The sequence below is a fragment of the Alexandromys fortis genome, unplaced genomic scaffold (genome assembly GCF_014885135.2).
Source record: "Alexandromys fortis isolate MF-2015 unplaced genomic scaffold, M_Fortis_MF-2015_v1.1 scaffold_107, whole genome shotgun sequence".
Classification (NCBI taxonomy): domain Eukaryota; kingdom Metazoa; phylum Chordata; class Mammalia; order Rodentia; family Cricetidae; genus Alexandromys; species Alexandromys fortis.
Genome location: NW_026067987.1, coordinates 5,344,827 through 5,363,019, shown reverse-complemented (window position 1 = coordinate 5,363,019; position 18,193 = coordinate 5,344,827). Strand labels below are relative to the sequence as shown.

The 18,193-nt window shown below is 39.1% G+C and overlaps 1 protein-coding gene across 11 annotated transcripts in view; it reads left to right on the top strand.

The window, feature by feature from the left end:
* The window catches only part of Eya4 (EYA transcriptional coactivator and phosphatase 4), a 252,951-nt gene that overhangs the window by 152,239 nt on the left and 82,519 nt on the right, over window positions 1–18,193 (top strand). The gene's annotated exons all lie outside the window — the stretch shown is intronic.

Genomic DNA, 18,193 nt, shown 5'->3' with positions numbered 1-18,193 from the left:
TTTGTTAAAAATTAAAATTGATAAAACTATTTCTTAATTCTTGATTTTTTTCATTAAAATGAAGTATATGAAATTTATCATTTCAATGCTAGATTTTTCTGAGTACAATAAAGAACAATGTAAAGAAATGTAAAATTAAGATGTAGAGAAAATATTAGAGAAATACTGTAATCATTTAACTTCTGCTTCTCTTGAGTAGAATTTATATGCAGGTTTGTTAGTGTATGTATGTCAGTGGAAATTTGGAAAGAAAAGGGATGTTATAATGCTTTTGATAGTCAGGAGAAGGATCAATTCAACCTCCTATGTTGAACTGCTTAAATTCATCATTGAAATGCTTATTCAGTTTTCTCAACCACATGTTACTGTGTGTCTTCATGAAGCTGCACTGCTAAGTAATCAGGGCACACAGTTTGTAACTGAAAGGAGGATTTGCATCAAAAGAAGTTGAGTATTTAGTCCTGTTGAGGATTTAGTAGTGTTTGGTAGGCTGAGAAAAGACTGAACTAGATAGATGTTGAAGGAGGAGAAGGAGAGTCTAAAATAGCTCCAAACCCCAAATAGCAGACTTTCTGTTGCTCATTCTAGACTAGAGCCATTTTGGGCTAGTGGCCTCCAAGTATAACTGGCTGAACAGAAGCAGCCACTTCGCTTGACTCCTAGATAATCCGAACCCCTTTGTGCTTCAGATGAAATACAATCAGAATGAGTCTCAGTACTGATGATTTTAGTTTCCTAGATTCAGTTAAGTAGAGCCTATTAGGAATTTGTAAATGAAACTGTGAACTTTTTATAGATGCAGACAATTTAGGTTTTGGGTTTTGGTGTTTGTTACACTCTCTTCTCCCGCCTCTCCCCAGAAAAAAAGGGGTAGAAATACAGCTGCTATCTTCCTTTATTCTTTTCTTTTCTTGTGCTTCCTTCTTTGCTTTTTGTTTGTTTGTTTTGTGCTCAGCTTCCCTGTGAAGGTATTTCTATTGAAATTGAGCCTATATTTCTTACATTTCTAGAGCACTGTCTGTCATGCAGTTCAAGTCTCCTTTTCAGAAGGCAAAGTGCCTGGAAATCAAATGCTGCTTGCTAGGGTTACCTGGTTTTCTCTTGAATTCTTTGGAGGATTTGAAGTGGAGGTGAATATAGGGAGTACATTGACCTATGTAAAAACTAATATGAAAAAGATATTACGACAAGCTTTTAGTTATTACTTGCACAAACCTCTCTAGAATTATTACTCATAGCTTTCTTGTTTTTTTTTTCATTGTTTTTGTACTTTGGATCATGCTAATGAGCAGTTACGACTCAAATTAGGAATTTACTACACAATAACACAATATGCTTGCAATTGGTCTCTGTATGGAGGATAAATTACTCTTCTGACTTTTGTGGGAAAATGTCTTCCTAGACACTTAAGTTGTCAAGTAGGGGAGACATTTTTCTTCCCAGGGTGACTTCTGTCTCCTTGGCAGATTCCATCAACACTGTGGATAATGGGTTGGATTTGTTGAGAATTCCTTCATGTGGTCACACGGCAAATGGACTGTTTGTGCAGTCTTGGCCTCCTGCATGATTTGTGTGAGGGTTACAAAATACTTCTTTGTGGTTTATAGTATCTATACATAAGACGGAGTCAATCTCAGCAGGATTTTGGGTACAGACAAAATAGGAAAGTTTGCAATAACAATCGCTTTCTCAAGTCACGGTGAAACTGGGAATCAAAGTGACTAAGTTGGCATGTGAATTTTCCACATGTTGGTGGGAAGTTTGGGAAAGATCCCTTACTGTTTGAACATTAGAAAACCCATCCTGAAATGATGTGATGTCAACATTACTGATCTCATTTGTTCCTAGGTTTCTATCACTTACACAACCAAAATCATTGTGACAAAGTCTACCATCTACTAATGACTTGTGTTAGTAACGAGCTGAGAATTAGTCTCAGTCTTCATAAGACCAGAGTCCTTTCTTTCCCTTGTGTTTGTTATTTATGGTTGATTTGGGTTCAGTTGGCAAGTGGTTTCATGTTGGTTTTGATCATGTGCTTGGAGGTTTGTGTCATTTTCAGTAAAGAGCAACTTTAATTCTTGAAAAAACAAAGTTCACTTTTACTAGCATGTCTTTGATTTGGGGAAATCCCTTTCCAATTTGGGATTAATTGTAGGTAAAATAGAACTGGTAGCTCCACGTTCTTAGATCTCTCTGTGTAGCTGTCAGGTTATATATAAGAAACTTAGCTCCAGCTGGCAAAGAAGACACTGGAGGCTGGGTCACTATGCAAGGGATGAAATCAGCACTGTGTGGAGGAATCTGCATTCCCACATTCACTGAGGAGTTATCCACAACTGCCAAGATGGTGAAATATCCAAATTAGCCATTAACGGAATTGTAATATATAAAATTATCATACTATAATATCATAGTATGTTGTTACTGTTAGCATTAGTTGTCAACTTTAGACTCCTGGGTAGAGAGAACCTAAATGAGTAATTGTCTCCATTAGATTAGCCTGTGCACATGTTGGGCACATCTTTATTGTTAATTGATCTAGAAAGGCCCATCCCATTGAGGGCAGCTCCATACCTAGGGAGGTGGGCCTGGGATGTATGCAAAAGTCTGCAAGCAAAACCAAGAGGAGCAAGCCAATGAAGCAGTGTTCCTCTGTTGTCTTGGCTTCAGTTCCTGCCTTCAGGAACTGAAGATCCTGCCTTGGCTTCCTTTTGTGGGTGACAGACTGGAACCTGAAAGCTGAGATAAACCTCCCAAGTTACTCTTGGTCACAGTGGCAGAAAGCACACCTGGGGCTGGAGAGAAGGCTCAGCAGGTAGATGCACTGACTGCATGGCAGTAATCCTCATCCTCGGGGGGCAGTGGCAGAAGCAGAGAATGACCCCAAGCTCCAGGCCTGCCTGGTCTACATAGTAAGCTCAAATCACCCTGGCCTACAGATTGAAGCTCTATCTCAACTAAACAAACTAAACAAATTGTAACAAGGCACAGTGTACTTCATGTTGGCACATATTGTTTCATATGGAAGAATCTACTTATATTTTAATGTGAATAGCATTCTGGAATATGAGAATTGTATTTAGGAAAAGAAATAAGAACTAAGAGCACAAAATAGCACGTTTATTTTAAAAATGTGTTGTTTATTTTTTAAAATTTATTTATTTATTAAAGATTTCTGCCTCCTCCCTGCCACCGCCTCCCATTTCTCTCCCCCTCCCCTAATCAAGTCCCCCTCCCTCGTCAGCCCAAAGAGCAGTCAGGGTTCCCTGCCCTGTGGGAAGTCCAAGGACCACCCACATCCATCCAGGTCTAGTAAGGTGAGCATCCATGAAACTGCCTAGGCTCCCACAAAGCCAGTACATGCAGTAGGATCAAAAACCCATTGCCATTGTTCTTGAGTTCTCAGTAGTCCTCATTGTCTGCTATGTTCAGCAAGTCCGGTTTTATCCCAGGCTTTTTCAGACCCAGGTCAGCTGGCCTTGGTGAGTTCCCAATAGAACATCCCCATTGTCACAGTGTGTGGGTGCACCCCTCGTGGTCCTGAGTTCCTTGCTCGTGCTCTCTCTCCATCTGCTCCTGATTTGGACCTTGAGATTTTAGTCCGGTACTCCAATGTGGGTCGCTGTCTCTGTCTCCTTTCATCGCCTGATGAAGGTTAATATTCAGGAGGATGCCTATATGTTTTTCTTTGGGTTCACCTTCTTATTTAGCTTCTCTAGGATTATGAATTATAGGCTCAATGTCCTTTATTTATGGCTAGAAACCAAATATGAGTGAGTATATCCCATGTTCCTCTTTTTGGGTCTGGCTTACCTCACTCAAAAAAACTAGACCGTAAAAGGCTAATCAACCCAATTATGAAATGGGGCACTGAGGTGAACAGAGAATTCTCAATAGAAGTTCAAACGGCCAAAAGACACTTAAGATCACGCTCAACTTCCTTAGAGATCAGGGAAATGCAAATCAAGACAACTTTAAGATACCATCTTACAGCTGTCAGAATGGCTAAAATAAAAAACACCAATGATATCCTTGGCTGGAGAGGTTGTGGAGAAAGGGGTACTCTCATCCATTGCTGGTGGGAATGCAAACTTGTGCAACCACTTTGGAAAGCAGTGTGGCGGTTTCTCAGGAAATTCGGGATCAACCTACCCCTGGACCCAGCAATACCACTCTTGGGAATATACCCAAGAGATGCCCTATCATACAACAAAAGTATATGCTCAACTATGTTCATAGCAGCATTGTTTGTAATAGCCAGAACCTGGAAACAACCTAGATGCCCTTCAGTGGAAGAATTGATGAAGAAAGTATGGAATATATACATATTAGAGTACTACTCAGCAGTAAAAAACAATGATTTCTTGAATTTTGTATACAAATGGATGGAAATATTTTTCTTGAATTATAGTCAGTGGAAAACTTTTAGAGGTGCAGGTTTAACTGCACGCTTAGGCAAGCATTACTGTCTACTCCTATGATCTCATTGAATGGATTGTTGATCGAATGAACAGAGGTGAGCATCCCTGAAGACACATGGGTCCTGTCTAACACCATACCTGTATATTACAGTTCCTTCTCAGAGCTTGTTTTCTCAGCATCGACTTCGAAGACTCATAAATTCTCCATAAGCACTCCACCACTGAGACATCCATAGCCTCCTGGTTTTCAAATATTAGCAATATGCTAAATCATAGTTGTGTTGGAGAGTTTTAAAAACCCCAAAGCCTTATGCCTTTTACTAGCCATAGAAATGACCTAGAAGAAAACAGAATTTTTAATATAGCTTTACTGTATACATAATAAGCGTGAAGTGATTTTAGATATATATATAGGAAAATGGTATATTATACTCAAGGCAATTAGCATCTTCTTCATTTGCTTAAGTGTCTTTTTGTTATCGTTTGGTTTATTTGGTGGATTGACCACTTAGAATTTATGGTCTTAGCAAATTCCTAGTATGATACAATATTGTTAAGCATAAAATTTATGATGTACATTAGATCTCTGGACTTATTCATCCTGCAGAGCTGCAGCTTTATCCTTTGGTACCCATCTCCTCATCTGCTCCTTGCTCATCATCTCTGGTCGCCATCTTTCTACTCCATCTCTAGTCAACACTTTAAAACACATAGGAGATTTTATAGTAATTTGTCTTTCGGGCACCCATTTCCTTTCCCACCATGTCTTCCGGGTTCATAAACATTGATGCAAATGGCAAGATCTTTTTCTATTTTAAGGCTAAATAACATTTTAATATTTATTAGATATATATAAATACTATCAGGGTAAAAATGAGAGCGTTCTTTGACCTTAAAAATACCATATTCTAATATTTGTATTTTCTGTTATAACTTGTAGTAGTCTTCTCCCTTTGCTTCCTGAGAACTGGGATTCTAGATGTGGACCACTGTACCCAGATAGATGTTTCTTAACCATAAATTGCACATTGTGTTTATTCAATTTGATTTAAACTTTAGAGAGAGTTCCATTGTATGAAGAGGGTAAGAAGAAAACATATTATTTTAAGGAAGTGTTACTGAAAGAAATAATATATATAGTCTTAGGACCTCATATATATTTAATCTAAGGACCTTAGATAACTCTTACTGAGAAAGTTTTAAAAAGAATGGTAGTTTACATGAATATTAACAGTATTTTCCAAAGGAAAATCATAGTTGGACTCTGAAGGCATTTCCCTGCATTTCCTCCCTGAAGTATGAAGATGTTAATTCATTCTACCCTTAGGTGAGACCCCCACTCTCGTGAAGGCTCCACACTTTGCCAGTGTAGGCACAGCCCTCTGCAGGCCAGGCTCTCCTTTCCTCTATGTGCTCCCCTGCAGTCCACTTCAAAGTGAACCTCAGCCCCCCCAATAAGTTGGTTAAATTATGGCCCCCAGGTGCCCATTCACCTCTCTCCTTGTTGGAGTTTACCTTCTTCAGCTTTAAATCCTGAGGGAAGAGAAGGCTGTTGGAAGAAGATCAAAGTATCAGGGCTGGAGTTAGAGCCTTAGACATAGAGCTGAGCCCTAAACCCTGTCTTCTGCTCTTCTCCCTTCACCCGCCCCCCTAATCCCCACTCTCTTGACCTTCTGCCCTCCTCAGCCAACTAGAAGACAGAGTGGGTCCTGTGGTTAGACCATATGCTGGGAAGTTAGGCAGGCTTTATTTTCACTTTTACATACATGCAGCCAAATACTGTTTGATGTCGGCTTCATTTTTATAGTGTAATTATAGAAGGCAGATGATTTTTGATGCAGTATTTTTTGAACACCTACTTTTGATCTTTGGAAGGCACTGTGGGTGAAGATTCTGAGCAGTGAGAGGCGCCTTGTCTCAAGGCAGCAGATCCCCCTGGAGAAGGACACAGATGTTATTTGTGTTAGAAATAATACGAAATTTCATAAAAAATAGCAATAGCAAAATGCATTTTTTAGATCAGTTGTCAATAAAGTATTTCATGTTCTTTCTAGAAAACATGCACTTGATTAAACTAAAAGCAAAACCACTCTGCTCAGAAATAAAAATAGCTTGGCCCCATCTCTTCCTATATTTTGAAATAATACTGTATATATTGGAATTCTGATATGTATACAATTTAGGTTACTGAATGGTAGTTTTCTATCTGGAGTTTTTATACTTTACACTATGCTATAAATAACTTTCTATAAAATTGAAAATTACTTGCATAATATATCACATGGCACTTAATAGTTTATGGAATCATTTCCTCACTTAGGGGTATATTTCTGTTCTTTTTAGGGTCTCCCATTGAAAAAATAGTCCACTGAACAAATACATGGAAAACCCTGCACATATACTATGCAGTATTTTAATACAATATTACATAGTACATATATAATACAATAATTTCTTGTATTTGTAGAATGAACTTCTAGAAATATATTCCAGGTCCAAACTCGTGCCCCCTTTAAAGCAGGAAGATGTTTGCCTATCTTGTGTCCTTTTACAATCAAGACAAAGCACAAAAATTCTTGTCTCATGGGCCTCAGTGTTGAATTTTACCTCTTCATATACTTTTTATTTTGTGAAATAGTGTTTTTAGTCTTTTATAATTTTATACAGAGTCAATAGTAAGGATGTTTGGAAAAGCCATGTTATTACTTTAAAAACGAAACATTTTTTTTTGGTAGTGTAAACTGGGTACAGTATGTAGTTTGTTTGATTTTATGTCTTTGAAGTATGATAGCACTCAGAAAAGTGTGCATATCATGAATGTGAAGTTTTATGGCTTATCAGAAGATCTGCACATGCCTATTTAATGACTTCAAACAAGACCAGTTCCAAGATTTCCCCTTCATACTCCTTCCTTGGTCGCAAAGAACCCTGTGTCCTTCTTTTAAATACCATATTACACAGCTTTCTCGCCTTGGATAAAGGCCATTTTGTGTAGCATTAATGGTTTCTGTGTCTGGAATCTTTGCCATGCGTTTGGACACATTACTATATATAGTGCATTTGTCCCCATCTCCACAGACTTCTACTGCTGAAGGAGGGCTCATCCAGGGTACCGTGTTTGGGCAGCATGCCATCTCCAAAGATCTTCCCCGTTCTGTCTGCAGCTTAAACCTTATGACTCCCTTTACAATGTTTGGCCTGACCATACTCTTAAGTCCCACCTGTTTTTCTATTCATCACGCTGCTTAGGTGCAACTGTGCTTCTTGCTCGACATCTATTTTAGGGCCCAAAGCGTGGTCCTATGTCTCTCCATACCAGAAGCTGGAGGGAGATAACAGTGGGAGGGACAACCTATGTGCCGAACACCCGGCAGCTTGCTGTTCCAGGCTTTGTCTTCAGTCCCCAAGGCTCTGTTGTGGTTCTCTTTCTCTGCACAGTAATCTGACAATTCCCAGGATTATGGGCCTCCCTGGATTTGCTCTTCAGCATTCAGGCATCATTTTCCTACATCCCCTGACAGTCCATGTTTTGAGAACATTCTATTCGTTTAGATCTCATTAGTTGTTTGTGCTGAAAAGATCATGTGTGTAGTCGTTATTAGAGACAGCTGGCATTACACATCAATTTTAAATGGGTGTTTTTTTTTTCATTTATAAGATGCCTTAGAAATGAAGGGAAACTTACATTTCTTTGTCTTTCTCATTTTGATTCCTCTCTATAAAAGAACTCATTTCATTCTGTTTGCAACGTCTTATTATCTAACTTCCAGATGTGCAAACAAACTCAGAAAGGGAAGTACCTGATGGAAATCCACAAAGCTAGTGACATCCTATTTCAAAAGCCCAGACTTGCGTGCTATGGAAACCGCTTCTTCACTAGCCCCACTAGTGAGGGTTAGTAAACTTCAGACATCTGTCATAGAAGTCATGTAAGAAACTCCATAATTATGTTGATAAGGAGAACTCCGGAGTAATCCATGTCTTAGTCCTTATATGAAGGCCATGTCTTCCCTATCTATTTCCTGTTTGGAAGCTGGCTAGTAGGTCCTTATGTCCCCAAGAATAAATTGCAACAGCTTACAGCAGCTTGGACGCAAGGCCAGTCTATGTCCCCACCATGTGTCTGGCCTTTTCTCATCCTTCTCACTGCTGACTTTTTCAAGTTTTCAGGCCTCCTGACTTTTTCTTGAACTTTCCAGATGTCTACACTTCTTTTCAAGGCCTTTTTGCAGGCTTTCTTCCTTAGTTGAATTCCTTTCCCTCTGATCTCATGGTCAATTCCTATACCAGATTCAAGGCCAGGGTCCACGAGGAATACAAAGCATGTGTTGGATCAGCAGTGTTAATATTGGATACAGTTTTATTTTTCATATAAACTTGCCATTCTGGCAAAATAACTACTTTTCTAACCTGTTGCCTACATATGCCTCTGAAGGGTGGCAGATTCTCCTTTTGTGCCCAGCTACCTCCCTTCCGCTTAGAATGGTGGCTGGCACTTTGTAGGCGATCAATTAATATTTTCATTGGTTAACTAATTAGTGTTCCAGGCCCTAAGCAATATAAGGCATCTCTAGAAATGTATCATAAAAGAAGAAGGTGCAGACATACACATAAGACAGTGTGGCAAGGCAACATGAGAGTCTATAGAGGAAATCAGCACCCTTTCCTGAGTTCTCATGTTGACTCTGGAAATGCTGCAAGAAAAAGGCAAGGCCTTTGCTAATTCTTTAACTGGAGACAGCCGGTTAAGGAGGAAAACATAGAACTTATTCCTGGAAGAATAGGTCTTTGTGTAAGATATGGGACTTAAGAAACAGCAAGGTTGTGTTGTTCTCATCACATGGAAAAGACAAAGCTCTGTGCAGACCTCAGAGTGATGTCAGACAGAAGAAAAGGTACACGTGTATAAAAATGTGTGCCTAGGTCTGTTTCACTGCTAATAATACCCATCCTGGCTATTATAATTTTCTTGGCAATAATCACAGTAAAGCAAAAGTCAAAACTGCGTGTTTTTAAAACATCCTTCTACTCTCCTCCAAAAATCTTGGCATGCACATAAATGAGAGAATAGGATTAGGTGCCATCTCATTCTGGGGCTCAACCCGAGCTCCACGGAGTTTGTGAATGGAGATGTCTGGAGCCAGCTGTGCATTGTAGTTATGTCACTGTGGGTGTAAGGATGGCTTTGGGCAAATGCTTGGCACCTGTTCTTCCTGTGGAAAACTGTAGAACAATGTGCTAATAATGCAGTTTGTTGTCGTCGTTCTTATTCTGACCCTTGCATCAGTTGTGATTATTGTCTTCAGTTGATTTCTGCCATGATACATCATGTCATTTGAAAATTAAATACAAAGATAAGTGCATTTCAGAAAGAAGGCATCCGGAAATCATTTAGAACATAGTTACTCAGCTTATATGTGGAATTCTTGAAGGACAGACAGCTTAAATGGATTGCACAGTATCTGAGGGGGTTGCAGAGATCCAAGATCTGACTTCAACTCCTTGTCTCACACTAGGGTTCTTTTTTTCAGTTGAGCTCTTGCTCCTATGTGATACCTAAAGAGGGGAAAGGGAGCCATCTTTCACAGTGGGTTGATTTGCAGTTCAATAATCAAATGATCAAAACGAGGCTCAGAGACATTAACTATTTGCCGAAAGTCACAAATCAGCCCCAAGAGCTAACCTAAAACATGAAAACAAGCTTCATAAATTAAATTGGGATCTTTTCACAGAGTGGCTTTTTAATCTTACTGCATGTACATATGGGACTTCTCTGAGCTGTGTGCTCTGTAATACTTGATACATTGATCTGTATTGTAGGTAGTGCATGATACTCTTGTGTAAAAGGAAAAAATACCTCTTATAGTCCTCTGTTTGTTTCCAGAACGTTGAATGGTATCTACTGCTCCCCTGTAGTTTGTGTTTGCCAGTTAACCGGGTGACGCTTAAAGACATAGCACACCCTGGCCGTAGTGCTGCTTGTGAGCTTTCTTTAGCATCCTTAGCAGCTGGCATTGGTTAGTGTACATTCTGAACCTACACACTCCTCTCAGAACTCTGCAGAGTCAAGCCTCCCTTCCACAGCAGGCTGGAATGCATGGTGGGGGTGTGTTCGGAAGAGCCTGTCCTTACAGTGTGGGTCTGAGCAGCAGCTCACATTTTTGACCAGGGAAATGCGACAGCTGTGGCTGATCCTTCAGCTTTGTTATGCACATGCTTAGACTGCTAGACGTCACACAAATCTCCTGTCCCCACAATGCCCACCACAGTACCACACATACACTAATTGCTCAGAACTATGCATGCTTAATGGAAGTTATTTTTGGCATTATACTGTGGTATTTTTTTCCTGTAACATTGAACATATGTTCACTGTGGTGGCAAAAAATGGTCAGGAGCAAAAAAAAAAAAACCATTTTCTACAAGGTTGCCCTTTTGCAGTTTTTAATCTTGATTTCATCTTTACTTGAATGTTTATCAACATGCTTTGAACTATTATACATATAGAAAATTTTAATGTATGTATATTCTAATATATTAAAATACACCGAAAATCTAGTATACCTATACATTTTATGAAATCTAAAACATAAACAGGAAGGTTTTTTTTTTTCAAGATGAACACTTTCTGTTTTGGACAGATCAGCCAGGAAAATAGTGTTACAGACACTGAGCATAGTTGTATAAACCAGGAGGCTAAATAGTTATATTGAGGAATTAAAAGATAAACTATGGGGGACCAGGCAGATGGCTCAGTCAATAAAGTGCTTGTGGCACAAGCATGAAGACCTGAGCTCATCCCCAGCACACAATTCAAATTTTGTCACTGTGGCAACACTTGACTGTAGCCTCATCTTTGGGAGAACAGGGAGAGCAAGGGCAGTGGACCAGCTGGACAGCTGGTTCCTGAACTCCTATCTCATATCTGATGAGAGAACCTATCTTATAAAACAAGGTAACGCAAGAGAAGATGCCCAAAGTCGATGTTAACATCACCTTCACGTGCACACCCACAGAATATATACACATTCACACACCCCACACACAGACCAGGAAAGAAAGATGTATCCCTGGGGTAGAAAGTTATAAAGTTTATAATTTTGTCATTAACTGATTAGAATAATATAAATTTTTATTTGAAATATACTTCAAAAATGGATAAAATGATTCATTTGAGAGCAGTGATTTCTGAAGAAGTGAGAATTTGCTGGCAAGACTTTCCTCGTCATTTTACACAGCGTAAACAGAGTCTGATATTGGCTTGACCTTCTTGTCTCTGGACCGTGCGCTGTGTCTGCTTAGATACAGAAAGAGGATACTCTTTTCCTCTTGAAAAAGGGTTGAATTATACGCAAGCATTTGAATGTTTCTTTCATCAGTTCTTTAAATTCTGAGATTTGGGGTGTGGTTCCGGAAAGTCCAGCCTCTACAGACTCACAGCAACTGAGTAGAGGGGTTAAATTCCACTGGTGCTATTCTAACTGCTTTACTCTCTGTGACAGTGAGGCATGGGGCCCCCAATATGTTCTGTTTTGGAAAGGAGACCTGCTTTCTGTTGATATTTCCCACTGCAAAGTATGTGTAGCTTTACTTCCGACTCCCCTTTGTCATCCGTCCTTCTCCTTTGGGTGACATCAATAGTTTTATCCCTTAGGGCACCCAGAACACGTTTTGTCTGCTCCTCCTTACTCAGCCTCTGTGATATGGGACCTGGTGTCATCTTTCGTTTGCGAGCCTTTGATTGATCTTCCTAGCCAAACTGTGAGCTCTTTTGTCAGAAATGGATTCTTGGTTATAAAACTTGGCACTCCTCATTCCGCCTCCAATGAAGGCACTTTCAGATGAACATACATAAGTGAATGAGGTGCTTTTGTCTTTCATGAAAATAATATTAAAATACAAGACAATATACAGATAAATCATAAAGACTGTCACCCCTTCATGTATTTCAGAGTAAAAGAATAATTGAAATAAAACATTCTAGTCTGTCTAAACCAGAGGATTTCTGTCATTTAGAAAGGAAAGAAGTATAGCCCAGGAATAGGCAACCCTGGCAACATAGGTAGTTTCAACATCATATAGGACACGCACACAGATTTCTCCATTTTATACCTCCAGTACTTAGTTTTAAATACCTTGATAGGGTGCTAATGAATCAAGGATGTCCTGCATTAAAAATTCAGAAGATATATTCCTTTTAATCACACTCTGGCTAGGGATGCATTCTGTTGCTATTTGTAATTGCAAAAGATGAGAATGCTGTCAGTGTAAACTATGAGGATTGTGGGGTTTTTTTTAGATGATTTATTGTACTGGAGAAGCTACAGGGATGTGTTGGGCAAATAACTCTACATTAAAAATCACTAAACAGGGCTATAGTTCTTGTGTTCAGAATATTGTCAAAAGGAAAAAAAAAATTAGAACTTCCCCTTACCAGGCATGACGGCACACACCTTCAGTCCCAGGTGAATCACTGGGAGCCCAAAGCCAGCCTGTTCTACTTTGCAAGTTCAGGTCAGCCAGGGCTACATAGGGAGAACCTGTCAAGAAAAAGAAATCGCCATAATTTATTAGGCAAAAATTCCCACCATTTAGCACGTGTTCTCATCTATTCATCTCTGTGGTAACGAGAGTAAACATTCATCATCATCATTGCAGAAGGAGTTGATCAATAGCACATGAAAAGTGAACACGGAAAGCTATAGAACGTGGACGGCCTCCTGGGAAAAGTTTTCTGATCAGATTATTGTTTTTGTCCTTATCACAAATATTATAAATAACACGTAGTAATATTCTGCATACAACTTACACTTTAAGAGTGTCTTTCTAATACACATCTGTCTTCATTCTGTCTTTTTTGCTAGGCAGCACAAGAACTATTTTATTGGGTTTGTATACAGAAGGAAGTTGCTGTGCAGAGGAGACCAAGTTGTGTATTCATCTAGGAAAGAGTATAGCTGAGGAGGAACACCTAATCCTCCAGGTGTTCTGTTCTTTCTGCCCGCCCAGGTGAACTTTAAAAAAGTTATTTAATTTTTATTTTGTGTATTGTGTGTATGTGTGTGTGCATACAAGCAGGTACCTGTGAAGGCCAGAAGAGGGTGTCTGATGCCTCATAGATGAAATTACATGTTGTTCTGAGTCACCTGACATGGGTTCTGGAATCAGACTCCAGTCCTCCCAAAGGGCAACAGGCAAGCTTAACTGCTTCTTTGACAGCTGTCTCTCCAGCTCCAAGACTAGACTCCCAGAGCAGATACTAGAATTTTCTTTTTACTTTAACGGTTTTAAAGAAAGAGATGATGTTGACAACCTTAAACAAGTTGAGCACCTAGGTAAACTCCCTGCTACCCCACCAATAAATTATTCCAAACTAGTGGTAAAAGGTTTCTCTAGAGTTGGCTGCATTGGAAAGAGACACCACCTGTCAGAGTTCATGTGAGTCCTGGAAGAGGAACCATGACAACTCGGTTTCTTATGACACTCAGTTTAGTCCAAGAAGAGTAGGTCCTGCCTCATTTGGGAGCTGAGCTTAGTCCACAGATGAGATAGAATGTAACAGCTTTATCTGGCTCACACTTCTTACTACTATCTTCACAGCTTGCCTTCCACATCATGTTTCTTGACTAAGAAATAAGATGGGCAGAAGCTTTGTCCTTCTGTTGGATTTGTCCTTAGACAGTACATCTTTCCAGAGAAGACAAGTACAAACACGACATCATACAAGAACAGACCAATCGATCAGAGTGGTGCCTCTGCCTTTGCTGCCTGCTTGCCCGCGGATGTGCTCAGCAGTAGTGTCCCATAGAAGGGTTATTGATGCTCCCTCCACACACTGATTATAATTGCACCTGGAATCATTTATTCAGTAGAAATATCATTCAAACCGGCTTAGGTCTTCTATCCAAAGATTACATAGATGTCAGGAAGAGGTGATGAGATGGCCAGCATGCTAATCCAAACATGCCAGGGAATCTAAATAAATCAAGCAATATCACATTCAGGATAAGGTTTAATACATGGGGCTTGTGGCAAGCCGCAGTGTTTTGAATTTGTTCCATTTGCCTTAAATTGGGTTACAGTATGCTTTATTTAATATGGACTCTCAAAAGTAGACATGCTATTCATCATTTTAGTATTCTCGTATTTGGATGACCCTTCCTGGCTTCTAAGTGACATTGAGAGTAAAGAAATCGCAGAGTCTGGACTTTTCTGAATTCTGGGAATTGTATTATGGGATGGGATGGAGCCATGTTTATTGATTCTTTCACCAAGAGCTAACTGTGAATTAGAAAAGATCAGCTTTAAAAGATGTGTGTCCTGAAGGGACAGCTAAGAGCTGAACTGCGTCCACAATGGCTAGAGCAGGATCCAGCTACAACCGGCCACATGCTCATAACCTCACAGCTGAGGAATTAAAATAGGGCGGGAAATACAGGCCTTATGACAAATGAGCAGCCCCCTGTTTCTTATTACAGTGGGGTTTAAAGCCGCTCTGTGTCTGCAGGACAACACTTTCTCATCTTTATTTTTACATGAAACTATCATTTTAGTAATAATCCGTTTTGCTTTGAGAGGGGTGTTTATCTGTGTTTTTAAACTATACCCATTTCTTTTTTTCTTTATGACATCTCAGAGAGTACATCTATGTGTCCATTTTCTGCCTACATGTCATGTTTTCTATGTTCTTCTTAGATCTTAACTGTAACTAAGAGAGAGTCTGTGAGAAACCCGTGTACCCTGAGATATCCATGCCCCTTTTTCTTTGAAGAAAACATTATCCTAAACTTCGAAGTTAACCTATATTAACTTATTTTATCATTAACTTAGTTTATTATTGTTAACTTATTTTAGTATATCTTCATTAACTTAGAGACAATATACCTTATGTTGTTTTCTTTTCAAATATCCTTCTGGTGACTTTCCAGTGCACAGATCTATAAAGTGGCATGTGCAATTCTGCTTTCTGTTCGATCTAATATTACATTCTTTACTTTTATTTGTATGAAGTCGTGTAAACCTACCTGATTTTTATAGCCACTGTCTAACGTTCTATTGCGTTTATGAATTCTTTTCTAGGTGAATATTTAATTTTTCCTAAATTTCTACTTTTACAAATAAATAATGTTAATAGGCTAATTTTTCTGTTTAAAGAGAAAGGAGGAATCTAAGGATTTAGTGTGTGGAATCAGCACTTATTATGTAACACAAGTTTTAGTAAGCATTTTAAGTATCAGAACATGTGTGTTTAATAAAAAGCATTTTGTGGACTAAATATTTCAAACATTTCCATGAAGTAATGATAAATAGAAATTATGCACTTATAAAATATTCCTCTAACTGAGTGAGTGTTCTGTTCCCCTGGACTTTTGGCCCATCTATACAGAAGGCCTTGGAATTCCCTGTTCCGTATCTGGCTTGCCTAGCCATGGCCTTCGATTCTTCCACAGTGACTATGCTGCCAGAGTGGAGTTTCTTATAGTGTGGCTCTGGCAGAAAGTTTGCCATCTCTCCATGCCCAGTTTCCTAGTGCTCCTGATTCCAGAGACAAGCTGGCTCAGCAGAAGGAGAAATCTTTGCCTTTTATGAGAGTAGGTGTATGGAGAAGGAATAAGGAAGACAAAAGGAGATGCTAAGATACAAGAGGCTTCATAAGCGACTGTATAAAATGAATAGAGGACTTGCAAGGGCACAGAAAAGAAACAAGTATAAACCTGGGATGGGGAAGCAAGCTATCGAAGTCTGAAACGTCAGCATTTATGCCAAAGATATAACCGTGTGCCAGTATTTTGAAATGTTCTAACAGAAAATTGAAAACTGGTATCGTAATCATTAGTAATATAAACACATTGTCAGCTTTACTGGGTACCGCATCATTGCCTTCCAAATGGACTGCGCTGTTTTACATTCTCGGCAGATGTGTGAGAATTACCTCCTTCACCACACTCCAGCTCACCCTGAACCCCACTTAGCTCTGAGTGGTTTGAAAGCTTGATAGATTTGATCCAATGCTCATCCTTTTGCAAAGTTACAATCTACTGATCTTTGGATCGAGTCAGTCACTTAGACTGTTTGTATTTTAATTGATTTTTTATATTTATAATGTTTAGTTTTTAAAATAAAATTTTGCATACATGTCATAGTTTTATAGTATCCCCGAACACAAATACACTAAAGGAGATAATTAAACTTAATGCATAACTCATTACAAGAAGATAAGTATAATGTCTGAGGCTAAACACAACTTTATTGAGATTCAGTAAACATATGCATTTCAAGTACCTAACAGAACCCATGCTATATAAGGGCATTCATGAGAACTATCAACTTACTCATCAACTTCAAAAGTTTGCTCTGCCTTTTAGTAGTTTCTTCTTGTTTCTCTAATTATGCATCTCTTTTCACAATTACTCAGGCTCCTCTATGTTGTAGGAGAGAGCCGATGGCTCATTCTTTTGTAGTTGCTGCTATAGCAGGCAGCAGTAACACAATTTGTCTACACATGCACAAGCTGATGGACATTTATATTATTTCCAGCTGTTTAATTGATTGAGCCCTTAATGTCTCTTAGAGAAAAAATGCAATTACCACTACACTTTTTCTAAGCAAAACATTATGGATAGATTAATCCCCACGGTTCCTCAGTGCCCAGCACAGTGTCTGACATGTAAAGAGATCTAGTAACTGTGTATGCAAGAATGCAAGTACGTATTGTCAAAGATCTGAAAATCTAATTAGAAGCAGAGATCAAGCACACGCAAGGGGTCAAAGAGCACGAAACAGTGAACAGAACTGAAATCACTCATGTCTTCCCCCAAGACCCCCGACTGCTCACCGAGACTCCCTCCTAAGAACACCCCCAGACCAAATCATTCTTCATTCACTGAAATATCTCTCTTCTCTTCTTTTGTTTAATTCTTTGTCTCTGGCAATCAAGTCTGCAATGTGAATTATTTCTGAAGTGTCTTTGTTGGTGTTTAATGAGTTTCCAAGTTCTGGCCGAACAGCTTCCGACCTAGCTCCCAGTCCTATGTCTCTGCCTTTCCTTTCTTGTAGACTTTGACCTTGTCTTTTGCAACACCCAAGCAAGCTCTTTTCTTGCCTCTGGGCTTCAGTTTGCCCATGTTCATCCTACATGTGGTCAGCATGTATTCTCCTGATACACCATTTTGATCATTGTGTTTGGTTGCATTCATCTCTCCACATTCATTTGCTCGGTTTTAAATTGTTTAAAATAATTCTTACTATGGTGTATTTGACACAGGCAGAGAAGAGCCCAAGTTGACTCATGAATATTATGCTGGTGATTTGTTGCTAACCAAAATGAGTGCCCAAATTCAATGATGTAAAAATAGTTAGATTGATAGGAATCTTAATGAATTATACTTTTACACAATATTTGCTTTTGAAGATACCTATATTCCTACCTTCTAAAATATCTCTGGTCAAAACTTCAGAAATGTTTAGCTCACCATTACTAGTACACCTATGCTGACTCACCCTAAAAACCCCGAATCAACTGCTTCTCCTCTCTGCTACAGTGACCACACTCACTGCCCTGGTTCTGTGCAGTTCTAAACGCCTTCTTTGATGTCTGTGGCTAGAGTAAGCTTGAAATGTGGGGCTCTAGTGACAAATAATATACCAGTTACTTCATAGGCACATAATAAACTTTATGTTCCAAATAAGTTGATCTAACTCACAGCAACGTGCCCAGTGAATATGAAATAAGCTATATGAAAGACTGAGGTGTAGTCCTCTAGTCAAAA